The following is a 16,503-nucleotide window of genomic DNA, read 5'->3' on the forward strand; positions in this document are numbered from 1 at the left end:
CCACTGTTTTCCATCAGGGTTTTTCTTCATGTAGTCTGCTCAAAACTCGTAGCTACATATCAAGCTGTCTTACTCTTTGAACTAAATCATGGAGTTTAAAAGATTTTTATTTTATGTATTTTTTTTCAGTTCTATTTTAGACATCTAGGACACATCTGTATTTGTGCATCATTGAATGTCCTGTTTGTTTTAGGTCCAAAACATGTAGGAAACTTGTCCAAGATGTAGGCTGAAAGAACTGATTTGCAGAAATGAATCTGGAGTTCCATCACATTTAGCGAATGTGTCGGAGGCAACACTATACAAGTAACAGAGTTACATAATAAGATAACTTTTTGTCTCAAGTAACTAGTAAAGTAATGCATTACTTTTTACGTAAAAAATTTGGCGTAACTTAATGCGATGTGACCAATACTTGGAATTTGTGCTCTGCATTTATTAGCACGTTTAGCTAAACTCTAACTTGTGCATTGCAGTGGTTATACTGCAGAAAGCACTCAATCACCCGCTGTCTAACCCAATCCATGACCTCACACATAACACTTCAGCACACCTGGGCCTCAGCACACACCTGATGTGGTCCTGGAGAGTTCATGCAAACACCTGATATTCAGTTTTACTTCAAATAAGTCACCAGTCACTGAGCAAAAACTGTAGAACGAAATCTGGTGAATCATAAACTCTCCAATTTTCTGCACTGTATTTTCATTCATAAAGCCTGAAAATTCAAATAAAAGCCAGTTCCCAGAGGAGAACTCAGACAAAACTCAAAAGCAGATGTCAAACTGCCACACACACGTACACAAGCTCACGCAAGTAAGCACACATGTTCCTACGCAAGGCGATACGAGAATGTGGGTGTATACACAAATGCTCATCTGCACGCACGCATACATACACAGACGCTGCTCTAATAAGTTTTTGAGTGTCGTTATTTGCATCACATAAAGGAGACCCAAATAATTCAATGTGACAAGTGAGCTGCGCAGGCATTGCCATCTAATTTCCAGAAAGAGGAAAGCTCTTTCCTCCAACATGTTAGGAGTCAGACATCATCCTGCTTATTCTGACAAGATGTCTGTGCTGATAGATAATGAAGCATGGTCTCTCTCTCTCTCTCTCTCTCTCTCTCTCTCTCTCTCTGTGTGTGTGTGTGTGTGTATGTGTGTGCTCTTGTTTTTGTGACATATCAGGACACAACTTTGAATAATGACATGGGTATGACACAGGTATTACAAGGAGAGGGTGACTTATGACATAACTTATGACTTATGACATAACCCATGTCCCCATTTTTCAAAACGCTTATAAATCATACAGAAGTAAAAATGCACAAAGTTTCCTGTGAGGGTTAGGGTTAGGTGTAGGGTCCGTGTAGGGCCATAGAATATACAGTTTGTACAGTATAAAAACCATTACGCCTATGGGATGTCCCTACTTTTCACAAAAACAAACATGTGTGTGTGTCAAAAATAGAGCAAGGGAAAGACAGGATATATAACGCTTTTACATTTTACACAAATGCACTACAATGTACATTTCTAGAGGCAAACACACCGCCTCATGTCACTGTGGAGTTGCTTGACCTTTCCACGAGGGAAAACGGGCTCTATAAAGTCAGGGCTGCTTTGCGCATGAGTGCCTCTCTTCATTTCCTCTTTTATACACATCACTTCCACTTCACATCACCTTGTATCACGGCAGAACAGAGGAGTGGCAATTCTGACATACATAGTCAGAATTTAAAACAATAAAAATAAATAAATAAAGAGTGAAATTTGCATATAGAAAAATCAAACATATTTTTTAACCATTAAAATTTTTCCAATATAACATTATTATGTAAAATTTCTAAATATGCATTCTCATAATTGGAATGTATGGAAGCCAATTTCTGCCACGGAATTAAAGCTAAATATATTTTAAACAAATAAATAGCAACATTTTATCTCACAATTAAAATGGAAGTTGACGAAATGAGATGAAATATGATTTGCGATGAAATATGATCTTTTATTCAGAATTGCAAGATATAAACTCAGAATGCTGAGAAAAAAAAATACTAAAATCTGAATTACGAGAGCTTTAACTTTTTCCTTGATATTTAGATTTAAAAATTCAAAATTTTACATTTCAAAGTTTTATTTATTTAGCAATTTTTAGTTTATATCTCTCAATTATATATATATATATATATATATATATATATATATATATTTATTTCACTATTCTTAAACATTTTGCATTATAATTATGTGAATTTGAAGGGACTGAGTGATTAATTTTCATTACAATGATAAATTTATGAGCCTTAATACATGCTTACATTTTCTTTAAACTTTGCACATCTTTTTCTTTTTTTTCTTTTTTTTCTTTTGAACTTAGACTGAAAAAAGCTTGACACATGTTCTTGACAGGTTTCTTGACATTCACACACAGAATCGCACACACATGGTGTTGAAAGCCTAATGGTCGAGGCTGCCAATACAAAGTTTGTATGTTTTACTACCAAAAGAATGTGAGTCAGTTAATAAAGAGTTTCTGTGCTCACTGTGGCATCAAGCAAAGCACTTAAACCAGAGTCACTTTGAAAGGACTGTGCACCAAATGAGTTAGCAGTTATTTGCTTAAAAAGGGTCGTACACTAATTTGAAGTATTATTTAATATTTCTATCCTAGGTTTCACTCATAAGTCAAGATTTCTTGCATCCAATTGAGTCAGAATTTAGTTGTTCAATTGTAATTTTCCACCCTTTCTTCCACCCATACAGTTAAATTGATTGTTTTTTGCTGCTGTGCCTTTAAGATTTCTTCATAAAAAGAGTGCTCCAGATATGTCGTATTTGTGTAGGCTTGGAAATCAGTTAGCATTTTAGCACTTCTGATTTCATCATCTTGAACTTAATTGTGGGGGGTGGGGGGTTGTATGGTTAAATGCCCCAAAGAAGGTCTGTGGTCAACACAAGCTCAATATATATATATATACTGAACAAAATTATAAATGCAGGAATTTTGTTTTTGCTCCCATTTTTAATGAGCTGAACTCAAAGATCTAAGACTTTTTCTATGTACACAAAAGGCCTATTTCTTTCAAATATCGTTCATAAATCTGTCTAAATCTGTGTTAGTAAGCACTTCTCCTTTGCTGAGATAGTCCATCCACCTCACAGATATCAAGATGCTGATTAGACTGCATGATTATTGCACAGGTGAACCTTAGGCTAGCCACAATAAAAGGCCACAGCACAATGCCACAGATATCGCAAGTTTTGAGGGAGTGTGCAATTGGCATGTTGACGGCAGGAATGACCATCAGAGCTGTTGCCCGTGAATTGAATGTTCATTTCTCTACCATAAGCCGTCTCTGAAGGCGTTTCAGAGAATTTGGCAGTACATCCAACCGGCCTCAAAACCACAGACCATGTGTAACCACACCAGACCAGGAACTCCACATCCAGCATCTTCACCTCCAAGATCATCTGAGACCAGCCACCCAGATAGCTGCTGCAACAATCGGTTTGCATAACTAAAGAATTTCTGTACAATCTGTCAGAAACTGAAACCCATCTGCATGCTTGTCGTCCTCATTGAGGTCTTGACCTTACTGCAGTTCGTCGTCATAACTGACTTGAGTGGGCAAATGCTTACATTCAGTGGCATCCGGCACTTTGGAGAGATGTTCTCTTCATAGATGAATCCCGGTTTTCACTGTACAGTTCAGATGGCAGACAGCGTGTATGGCGTCGTGTGGGTGAGCAGTTTGCTGATGTCAACGTTGTGGATCGAGTGGCCCATGGTGGCGGTGAGGCTATGGTATGGGCAGGCGTATGTTGTGGACAATGAACACAGCTGCATTTTATTGATGACATTTTGAATGCAGAGATACCATGACGAGATCCTGAGGCCCATTGTTGTGCCATTCATCCACAATCATCACCTCATGTTGCAGCATGATAATACATGGCCCCATGTTGCAAAGATCTCTACACAATTACTGGAAGCTGAAAAGATCCCAGTTCTTGCATGGCCAGCATACTCACCGGACATGTCATCCACTTAGCATGTCTGTAACCCCCCACCCACCCACACCTGTGAGGTGGATGGATCATCTCGGCTAAGGAGAAGTTCTCACTAACACCGATTTAGACAGATTTGTGAACAATATTTGAGAGACATAGGCCTTTAGTGTACATAGAAAAAGTCTTATATCTTTGAGTTCAGCAAATTATACTTAAAGTACAGTTTTATTGCACTATAGAAAACGTTTTGAATTTTACATTAAAAGATTTTATTAATTAGCTGATGTGAATGTCTCGTAAGCAAAAATGACCCATATTTCATGACACATTCTACCAAGGGGGTAATTTTAACTTTCATTGTGATGCTTTGGCGGTGCTAACCCAAAAGCTTTCTCCAGGTATTGCTTCCTTGTTACAGACACACTCATCCATTAATAAGAGATGAAAATGAAAAAGAAAAAGAAAAGAGCTCCAAAAAGATAAATAGTTGAAGAAATGGAACACGTACATATGCACTTTTCACACAGACAACAATTACACAGGATAATGATGATGCATTATAATTAACATAAAAGCTGTCAAGAGTCCATAATTCTACCAAACCACATATCTGCATAAGCATGCAGATGACTGAAGCTGTTTTAAGGTGCTCTAAATATGAGTAATGTAACTGCCAGTCTAAACACTGCTTACAGGCTGTGATAAAATAATCTGTGAATACTGCAGAGTTTCTAGAATGTACAGTTTCTTGTACTACAATGCTGTGAGGTTCTATCATCTTGTATCACCTCTCGTTTACTGTCTGCTTGTAAAAAAAAAAAAAAAAAAAAAAAAACTAATGAATATGCAAAAAAATCATTATGCAAAATGTCACAGTTTAGTATAATTGTGTTAGTTGCAAGAAAGCAATATTCTGTTATCGCTTTGTCTGTTGTTTTCTATGCCTAGTGTGTGTGTGTGTGGGGGGGGGGGGGGGGATCTAGTGCAGAATCAACTAATGTTATAACATCACTACTGTACAGCAAAAATGACCTTATGTGCCCAGCCTGCTTCTATTTAAATTTAAGACAGACACACAGTGCAATTAGAGCAGACTGGGTCTTCTTGACCCGTGTCCTCAGAAGCTGTTCCTAACTGGTCACAGCTGGAGACAGATGTACTGCAGCAATGCAATGTCCAATCAGCAGCTGCCTGCAGTCCTAAGACTGACATGTTCCTCTATATTTTACAGGACTTAACCATTCACCAACGCTAAAATGCAATTTTAACACTATGTAAAACAATAGCCTAAAAAGCGTAACGGCTAAAGCTAATGCTTCCGGTCTGGCAGAAAGTGGGAGAGGAGACCAGAGGCCATTATTATTATTAAGATTATTATTATTATTATTTTATTTTTATTTTTATTTTTGAATGGATATCAGTGGAAAAGGGGCCTCACTATGCTGAATAAACAGCTTTTTAGAGGAAACGGCTTATCATTTAATGAATCAATAGCCTATCTGCAAATTTTCAACATGTTTTACACTAAACAATACTTTTGGATTTAAATATTTTTATAGTTTACCATGAAAAAAAAATAAAAATGCTGTTTTATAAGAGAAGTCACTGACTTTTTGCAACAGGTGGGATTCAGCTTATGGCACTCATTCATTCTGTAAACGACAATTGAGTTTAGTTATTAAGGGACTCATGATCCAAATTTGTCATTATGCTTTCTCCAAAAGTAAGTAATACAGACCCTCTCATCTCCTTATAGTAGGACAATCTCTGTCTCTAGTAGGTTTAAGAGTCTGAATCATTTTGCAATTTTTTTTTTTTTTTGCAGAGTTCATGTACACTGACTCATGCAATTACTAAGAACAATTAGTAAAAAAGTAAAATGCAGATTTGTATTTGCTGTTGATGTTTTATAAGACTTAATGTTTATATTTAATATGCTTTAATATGCTTCCAAGTTATTTTGGAGCTTTCACAGCCCCAGTTCTTATTCACTTTCATTAATTTGAAAGGAATAACCAGAATATTCCTCAAAAAATCTTATTTTGTGTTCCAAAGAAGAAAATCATATGGATATGAGAGATTTTACATTTTGTAGTCAACAGTTCATTTAAAATGGTGTCTAGTAGGGGTGTGACGAGATCCAATATGCCTCACGAGATCTGATGAACTTGAAAGTATATATACAAAAGTCATTACACTTAAATCAAAATCCGGATATATATCTGTATATATAAAGCCGTAAATGTTAATTTAAATCCTGCTTGTTCTACATGTCTCTGTTAATGAATGGCGCAAATGCGCTGTTTCATCGAGCGGCAACTTCCTGCTCTCTCGTGAAGCCAACAAGGAAGTCACTAAAACGTCTCTAGATTACGCATGTAACCATGGTTCCTCGAGGGAACGAGACGCTGCGTCGAAAACTCTACGGTGAACGTGTCTAGCGTGAGCGACTCTGAATATTTTGTGTAATCTGTTCAATGGAAGAGCGTGACGTCATGGCCGGGGTGACGTAAGCAACCAGGAAGCTATAAAAACATGTGCCGCACAGCTGGCGTCAGCTTAGAGTACCAGCAAGCGCTGGCAGGGGTGCCGGGGGTATGGCATCGAGACGCAGCGTCTCGTTCCCTCGAGGGACTATGGTTACGTGCATAACCTAGAGACGTTCCTCTTCAGCAACTCGAGCTGCATTGAAAACGCTACGGGGAACAAGGTGCCCACACTGTCAGACTACCAAATCCCTGCCTAGTGTGTATACAGTTTAGGACGAGAGAACTGAAGCGCCTGGAGTGACTGGAATATCTAGGCCATAAAATCTTACAAAGGTTGAGGGCTTGGATCACCCCGCAGCGTTGCAGATGTCCATGATGGACACACCTGCTAGAAAGGCCTTTGAGGCCCACATACCTGATGTGCTGATGGCCACTTATACAGATGGTAATAATACAAATGTGCCAAAGTAAATAATCCACTCTCTCTATTCATATAGATGCGTTCACTTTGATAGCCGTGATCAAACAGTAATAGCGAGCTGATTTGGGCTGATTTGCACTCAAACAGAAGGTAATCATGCAGATACATTCACATTCAATATAAAACACACTCTCACATATATAAAAACTGTTGAAAAATAAAAGAAACAAAGAAAAAGGCGATCGCAATAAGTTCTGCCTACATCAGCTGACAGGTGCGTCAGAGCGCGTCAGGAGCCCTCAGGAGGGAGCGCCAAAATTCAAATATACTATCTTTCATTCATTCTTTTTTCCGGTGGATCGTCTCATTCTGTTTGTGACACTGTAAACTGCAAAACCATGCCATTTTTTTATTACCAAGACGCAGTTTCTGACCGTGAGTTATTCCATAACGGACTCAAACAATTCTGTCGCTGAAGAACTGAAACGTAAACAAAGGAATTATGATCCATATTACAAAGTTATTGCTTCGTTGGACTAAACGTGCTCCATGAGATGTCATTCAGTGGATGCTTACCTTTCTAACTAAACCGGGATTTACAGCTGTGGATGTGTTTATAAGTCATTATTACGACAGATCTGGTATGTACAGTGTTTCCATTGCTCATGTTTTTATGTGTACTGCTTACACAAATGTAGCAAATACAGTCTTTATAAGTTTTCCATTGAAAAACAGCGATCTGTCGTTGATGCTTGAGGCTTAGATCTTTATAATGATACATAGTTTGTCAAGATTAAATTTGTCCCGTTTCATTTAATCTATTAGTAAACACTGACACGTGCGAGTTTAGGGGCTTTCAGGATGAGGGCGTCGGGATGCTGGCTAACAGGTTAAATGAGTCCACCCCCCAAGATTACTGTTATAAACATGAGCCGTGTCTAAAAGGAAAAGGGGGAGGTGTTGCTTCAATTTATAACAACGTTTTCAGGATTTCTCAGAGGGCAGGCTTCAAGTATAACTCGTTTGAAGTAATGGTGCTTCATATAACATTATCCAGAGAAACAAATGTTAATGATAAATCCCCAGTTATGTTTGTACTGTCTACTGTATACAGGCCACCAGGGCACCATACAGACTTTATTAAGAGTTTGGTGATTTTACATCCGAGTTAGTTCTGGCTGCAGATAAAGTTTTAATAGTTGGTGATTTTAATATCCATGTTGTTAATGAAAAATATGCATTGGGATCAGCATTTATAGACATTCTGAACTCTATTGGGGTTAGAAAACACGTTTCAGGACCTACTCATTGTCAAAATCATACTCTAGATTTAATACTGTCACATGGAATTTATGTTGATAGTGTTGAAATTATGCAGCCAAGTGATGATCTCAGATCATTAATTAGTTTTGTGCAAACTTCATATAGCCAAAATTGTAAATTCTACTTCTTGTTACAAGTATGGAAGAACCATCACTTCTACCACAAAAGACTGCTTTTTAAGTAATCTTCCTGATGTATCCGAATTCCTTAGCATATCCAAAACCTCAAAACAACTTGATGATGTAACAGAAACTATGGACTCTCTCTTTTCTAGCATTTTAAATACAGTTGCTCCTTTATGCTTAAGGAAGGTTAAGGAAACAAGTATGACACCATGGTATAATGAGCATACTCGCACCCTAAAGAGAGCAACCCGAAAAATGGAGCGCAGCTGGTGGAAAACAAAATTAGAGGTATTTCGTATTGCTTGGCGGGAAAGTAACCTATCCTACAGAAAAGCATTAAAAACTGCTAGATCAGATTACTTTTCTTCTATTTTAGAAGAAAACAAACATAACCCCAGGTATTTATTCAATACAGTGGCTAAATTAACCAAAAAAATAAAGCCTCAATAAGTGTTGACATTTCCCAACATCACAGCTTTAATGACTTTATGAACTACTTTACTTCTAAAATCGATACTATTAGAGATAAAATTGTAACCATTCAGCCATCAGCTACAGTATCTCATCAGACAGTGCACTATAGACCCCCTGAGGTAAAGTTCCACTCATTCTCTACCTAGGAGAGGAAGAATTGTATAAACTTGTTAAATCATCTAAACCAACAACATGTATGTTAGACCCTATACCAACTAAGCTCCTAAAAGAGGTGCTTCCAGAAGTCAGAGATCCTCTTCTTACTACTATTAATTCCTCATTGTCATTAGGATATGTGCCCAAAACCTTCAAACTGGCTGTTATTAAGCCTCTCATCAAAAAACCACAACTTGACCCCAAAGAACTAGTTAATTATAGACCAATCTCAAATCTCCCTTTTCTGTCCAAGATACTAGAAAAGGTGGTATCCTCCCAATTATATTCCTTCTTAGAGAAAAATGGTATATGTGAGGATTTCCCGTCAGGATTTAGACCGTATCATAGTTCTGAGACTGGGACTGCTCTCCTTAGAGTTACAAATGACCTGCTCTTATCATCTGATCATGGTTGTATCTCTCTGTTAGTTCTATTGGATCTTAGTGCTGCGTTTGACACAATTGACCACAACATTCTTTTGTATAGGCTTGAACACTTTGTTGGCATTAATGGAAGTGCATTAGCATGGTTTAAATCATACTTAATTGACCGCCATCAGTTCGTAGCAGTGAATGAAGAGGTATCATATCGATCACAAGTGCAGTACAAAGTACCTCAAGGCTCAGTACTAGGGCCGCTACTCTACACGCTTTATATGTTACCCTTGGGAGATATCATCAGGAAAAATGGTGTTAGGTTTCACTGTTATGCTGATGATACTCAGCTCTATATTACTTCATGGCCCTGTGTAACACACCAATTTGAAAAAGTAATGGAGTGCATAGTCGATATAAAATACTGGATGACGAGTAATTTCTTACTGCTTAATTCTGAAAAAACAGAGGTGTTAATTATAGGACCTAAAAACTCTGCATGTAATAACCTAGAACACTGTCTAAGACTTGATGGCTGCTCTGTCAATTCTTCGTAATCAGTTAGGAACCTAGGTGTGCTATTTGATCGCAATCTATCCTTAGAAAGCCACGTTTCTAGCATTTGTAAAACTGCATTTTTCCATCTCAAAAATATATCTAATTTACGGCCTATGCTCTCAATGTCAAATGCAGAAATGTTAATAAATGCATTTATGACCTCAATGTTAGATTATTGTAATGCTTTATTGGGTGGTTGTTCTGCACGCTTAGTAAAAAAATACTACAGCTAGTCCAAAATGCAGCAGCAAGAGTGCTTACTAGAACCAGGAAGTATGACCATATTAGCCCAGTCCTGTCAACACTGCGCTGGCTCCCTATCAAACATTGTATAGATTTTAAAATATTGCTTATTACTTATAAAGCCCTGAATGGTTTAGCACCTCAGTATTTCTTTAACATTATAATCCTCTATGTCCGCTACGTTCTCAAAACTAAGGCAATTTGATAATACCTAGAATATCAAAATCAACTGCAGGTGGCAGATCCTTTTCCTATTTGGTGCCTAAACTCTAGGGAGGCAGACACACTCTTGCAGTTTAAATCTAGATTAAAGACCCATCTCTTTAACCTGGCTTACACATAACATACTAATATGCTTTTAATATCCAAATCCGTTAAAGGATTTTTAGGCTGCATTAATTAGGTAAGCCGGTACCGGGAACACTTCCCATAACACCCGATGTACTTGCTAAATCATTAGAAGAATGGCATCTATGCTAATATTAGTCTGTTTCTCTATTATTCCGAGGTCACCGTAGCCACCAGATCCAGTCTGTATCCAGATCAGAGGGTCACTGCAGTCACCACGATGCAGCTCCGGGGGACAGATAGCTTGCGAGCGTCTGTTCCACCGGAGACATCGCTCTGTAGCCACGCTCTCCCATCCCCACCACATTGCCGTAATAATCAGACGCGGGGATGTAGAGGGGGGCTTAGAATGGGCATTTCCATGATATGGCTATATCTTCATGCAGATCGTTAAAAAAGGGAAGGCCCCGGCTAGGAGGTGATTGACTCGCCCGCAGAAAGCGTTCATCAAGCTTGCTTTTCTGCAGTTCAGATGTTTTCTCGGCGGGTCATTCCATGTTAAGCTTGGCAACCACGTGAGTAACCACCTTTAAAAGCTCCTCATACTGTGGCGAATGGGGTGGCGAATCCCTGTGGACAGATTCCACATCGTCCTCCTCAGAGGAAGAAAGGCAGAGTTTCGATCCCTCTCTCAGGGAGGAAGAAACTGCAGAGCGTGATTCCATACCCATAGATTGGGTGCCAGATCTGGCTGAAGTGGAAGGAGATAGGGAACGCCAGCTGCTGTTTTCAGGAGTCTAACTTGCAAATGCCAAACCACTGATTTGTGAGTTCTTCTGACTATTTTATAGTAAGTAATGAATATACTAAGGGGAAATGTGTTGGAGTAAAAGTAATTTTAATTATGAAATGTAGTGAAGTAAAAGTAAAAGTCGGCTGAAATATTGGAACTCAAGTAAAGTACAGATACTCCCAAAAATACTTAAGTATTGTAACGAAGTATTAATACTTCATTACAATACACCACTGACAGCCTACTACTACTTCTACTACTACTAAAATGAAACAAACATATTTTTTTAAGGATTAATCATACAACATGTTTTCCATGTTTTAATTTTAATAGTAAATCCCCTTTGTTTGCCAAAAAATTTAGTTTGCTTAATTTTCAATAATTAAAAGATAAATAATAAATTAAATTAATGTTTTATGCCTTCATTTGACACCAAATTTCTGAGGGTAACCAATTCATAAGGCTACTTTAAGAAAAAATAATAATCAATTAAGATGTTTATATATTAAAACAATTAGACATGCTAAAACAGAAGTTGGTAACAATAAAACATATAAATAATATAGTGATAAAAAATTAAATAAAAAAAATCATAGGGACCTAAACATGTAATTTTTGTTAAACTTTTAATAAACTGATGTGACAATGTATGTTTCATGCTTTTAATTAATTACATGTTTTGTTTTTTTATGAATACAGTTTAATTTAACTATTAAAAATTAGTTGAGAAAAAAAATAAAAAAAAAGCAATACAGAACAGAAAAAAAAATAATTTTGAAAAGATAAATTAAAACGAAATTTCGGAAAAAATAAGTGTGATAAGGGATAAGTGTCTCGTCACACCCCTACCGTCTAGGTAGGTAGCTCAGGAAGTATTTTTGTGTGTAAGAGAGAGAGAAACCCAGACTTCCAGAGAGATAAGCCTTGACAGACAGCGTCACTTCCAGAAGCACCATTATCTTTCTTCAAATGGATAAACTAATGAAAGGAAACTAAATAATTCAGCTTTTCTTTTCATAGAAAAAATAACTCACTCTTTGATCCCATTTTGAATTCAATGTGCTTGCTCTATAAAGAAAATTTATGTTATTATTGACATTAGACTTATGAGGTACCACAGTAGTACCTCATACCAGTACCTGGTAGTGATTTAACAAGTTTTTTTTTCTTATTGAGTATCCAGCTGAGACACAGAATAGTGCTTTAATTCAAATGTGTACCAAGTATGAATCACAGTGCTGAACAATTGATTTGGCTACTAAAATCCACCAGGAAAGAAAGACGCCCAGACACAGCAAGCAGAAAATAATGTTTCGGTTGTGTATGTAACCCTTGTTCCCCGGAGGGAACGAAGACATCACGTGAGATGGTGACCGACAAATTGGGATACGAAGGGAACTCATGTTTCCAATCTGTTGCATTTCAGCTGCATTAGTTTAAATAGCTCACTATACTCTAACAATCTTATATCTGATGAATAAAGACAATCACTCTTCATACTTCTTTAAATTAAATGGAATTTATCTGCACAAAAGTGTAAAGAAAAGTTAAAGGAACCCCACCCCCCCAAAAAAATAAATAAAAAAAGGCGATTAATCACTTACCCCCATATCATTTCAAATCTGTAAAAGCTTAGTCCGTCTTCAGAACACAATTTAATATTTTTTGGATGAAAACCAAGAGGCTTGTTACTGTCCCATAGACTGCCAATTAAAATACACCGTCAATGTCCAGGAAAGTATGAAAAGCATTGTCAGAATTGTCCATCTGCCATCAGTGGTTCAACGGTAATGTTTTGAAGTGACGAGATTACAAAACAAAAATAATGACTCTAGTCTCTCCCAACATCACCGTAGTGTAGGCTGCATACACTCTTCTGTGTCAGCCGCATTACAAGGATGCACTGTTTTCGACAGCATATGAATGACGCATATGAGTGTACGCAGCCTGCGCTGCGGTGATGTGGGGAGAGACAGAGAAGACAAAATCTTTTCAGCTGCACATGGGGTATACCATAGTCTCCATATTTCACATCTATTATGATCCAATATGAAGGGACAGAAATCCCCCATATATGTTTTTTTTTCTTGGGTGTTAAAATATTGTGCCATGAACCGGCCTACAGGTTGACCGCTCCATCCAAATATTTGAACCTGCATGGGAACGCTGTTGACAGGAAACCATTGTTGACAGGAAACATAAGAGTTTAGGTTTTCTCGAGGATGTCTGGCCACTTTCACGACTTGCCCTTCTCCTTGGTCTGTCGGCCACGAAAGGCTCAGGGCAGCTTAAGAGTGGAGATTTGACAGGGATAGAGAGAAAAACATAGCTAATCCCTGCTCTGAAAAGAGTAATCTATGAGAAAGAGTTAGGAAGAAGGAGAAGAGACAGAAAAAAAGTGAAATTACTTTCTGGAATCCTTTGACAAAGGAAGTGAGGCTATGAGTCAAGAGATGCAGTCTAAATCCATAGAGAAGAAGAAAAGGTTTAAATATGATGTTTTTTTTTTGTCCCTCTGTTTTTTTACAATTAGAGCTGCAGCCTGGCCTGCCAGTGAATCCAAGTTAATCTTGTGTTTCTTTAAGACTTCAGGTCCAGATCTCCATGGGCAGGATGTGAAGTGTGGCCAGTCTCTGGCACCTTCATTGATCTCTGTTGATCACAATCTTATTTGGTAATTTAAATGCTAATGATACTTCTAATTGTGCAACAGGGAAAATGCAATCTGATGTGGAGGAGACAATGATATGCTGGTCTAACCGTCTGTCTATTTATCTGTCCATCAGTATATCTGTCTGTCTGTCTATCCATCCATCTGTCCATGTATCTTTCTGTCTCTGTGTATTTGTCTATCTGTCAGTCTGTCTATCTATCTGCTTATCCATCTGTCTATCAAGCCGTCTGTCTATTGTTTTTTCTGTGTATTTTCAATGTATCTGTCCATCTGTCTGTCTACTGTACGTCAGTCTGTCTATCTTTCTGTCTATCATCCATCTGTACTTGTATATGTCTATCTGTTTGTCTTTCTGTTTATACATCCATCTGTCTATGTATCCGTCTATCTGTCTCTGTCCATCTGTCTGACTTTCCATCCATCTATGTATCTTTCTGTCTATTTGTCTCTGTCTGTCTTTCCCTCCATGCATCTGACTGTCTATCTATTTACCCTTTCTGTCTATCTGCCTATCCATCTATGTGACAGTCTATCTATCCATCATACATGCATCTGTCTGATAGATAGATAGATAGATAGATAGATAGATAGATAGATAGATAGATAGATAGATAGATAGATAGATAGATAGATAGATAGATCAAAAATCAAATAGTGCCACATTATTATTTTACACAGGAACACATTTAGAATCAAGGGAATAGATTGCATTGATTATATACCTTGGAGTCAACATAACATGACTTATTATCACAAACTCATCCCTAGGGATAGATATTATGCTTTATTGCATTGTGCCTTTATCTGTTTTCACAGACTGCCTATCCATTGAGAACTGAATAGCAGTAACTGACTCCTTGAACTGCCAGTGGCGTTCTTCATGATCAGCAACCAACCGTTATGTGTCATTTAGGCCTCTGTGAGAACTGAGACTTATGGGAATTGACTATTTCTGACAAATCATTGTAAAGCCACTAAGAGGCACTGAGCTCACAAACTCTTATAGATATCCCTGTTAGCAGACTCTTTGTTGCGACTCTGACAATCTTTTATTTGTACTTCACCTTGATTTCAAAACTACTCCATTGTGATATTAAACACTGCATAAACATCACAAAGGATGACGCAATCCTCTCCAAAGGAAAATAAATAAATGAACAAATAAATGAAACATACAGAATATTATATTATATTATATTATATTATATTATATTATATTATATTATATTATATTATATTATATTATATTATATTACACTGTAAAAAATATTCCGTAAAATATACGGTAAAAAGAAACGGCAGTTGTGGTTGCAAAATACAGTAACACTGTTTTTGGTTTAACGGTTTTATACCGTACAAATACAGTTACACCGTTTTAGGTTTAATGGCTTTACATTAAATTTACAGTTTAGGTTTAATGGCTTTACCTTAAATTTACAGTTTAATACCGTAATTTAACTGATATAATATTAATACACCAACTTACTGAAGTACTGAAATCTGTTTCGTAACTTTGTATTACACTTGTAACCACCAAAAGTAGGTGGTGATGAGAAAGTCATGTCATGAAACAAAGCCAATCACAAGCAGCTTTTAAAAAATAAGATACATAGAAGGTACAGAGTGTCATTCACATAGACACTAAATACCATCATGGTGAGACTCATTAAACTGAAATATGCAATAAACATTAATTTAACAACATAACAGATAAGAAAAAAATAAGAAGAAACATAGTTATTTCAAAGAAAAAAAACATCAAATTCAAACAAAATTTGAAATGCAATGCAGAGAATTCTCGGAACATAAGTTTACGGTTTTTCCCTATAAAGTTTACAGGAAATTACCATTAACCATTTAACAGGTTTATACTGTAGCATTTTCAAAAAAAAATTACCGTTAAAATCGCAGACATTTTTTACAGTGTATATTATATTATATTATATTATATTATATTATATTATATTATATTATATTATATTATATTATATTATATTCACTATAACTCACCATTACACCAAAATGCTAAAAACTATTTCAGCAATCAATATTTGAAAAATTATTTGAGGAAGTTTCTTTTTTTTTCTTTCTTTTTTTTTATATGTATATGTAGTCAAAATGGTTCTTAATAGTGTTAATAAACATACAAGCACAGACACGACAGCTCTACTATCACTGAAACATCAGCAACAAGCAGCACTAGATGAGGACCACCGTTCACCAGGGACTCATATTCTGGACAAGCAGACAGAAACATGCTTGCAGGCAATACAGAGAGAGAAAAGAGACCAACGGAGGTAAGGGAGTTTTAGCATATTGAGCAGAGTTTGCAGTGTGAGTCAGTGTAAAGTAGTTTGAGATTTAGAAGTAACACAAATAACTTTTCATCAAAAGAGTGCATGATGAAAGCGCACACTTCAAAAAGCTTAACTTTGTAGCTCGCACACATCATTTAGGCATTTCTTCATATCTGGCTACTGCAAAGTCATCCAAAAAACTACAGTGTTTGCGGTCTGGTCAAAACTATTAAAACTTGGACAGTACAAGGAATTCATACATTTATTTT

The 16,503-nt window shown here is 36.8% G+C and overlaps 1 protein-coding gene across 3 annotated transcripts in view; it reads right to left on the minus strand.

Annotated features, from left to right (window-relative positions):
- Positions 1 to 16,503, minus strand: part of nectin1b (nectin cell adhesion molecule 1b) — a 234,898-nt gene that overhangs the window by 39,395 nt on the left and 179,000 nt on the right. The window lies entirely within an intron of this gene.

Source organism: Carassius carassius, chromosome 23, assembly GCF_963082965.1.
Source record: "Carassius carassius chromosome 23, fCarCar2.1, whole genome shotgun sequence".
Lineage (NCBI taxonomy): Eukaryota > Metazoa > Chordata > Actinopteri > Cypriniformes > Cyprinidae > Carassius > Carassius carassius.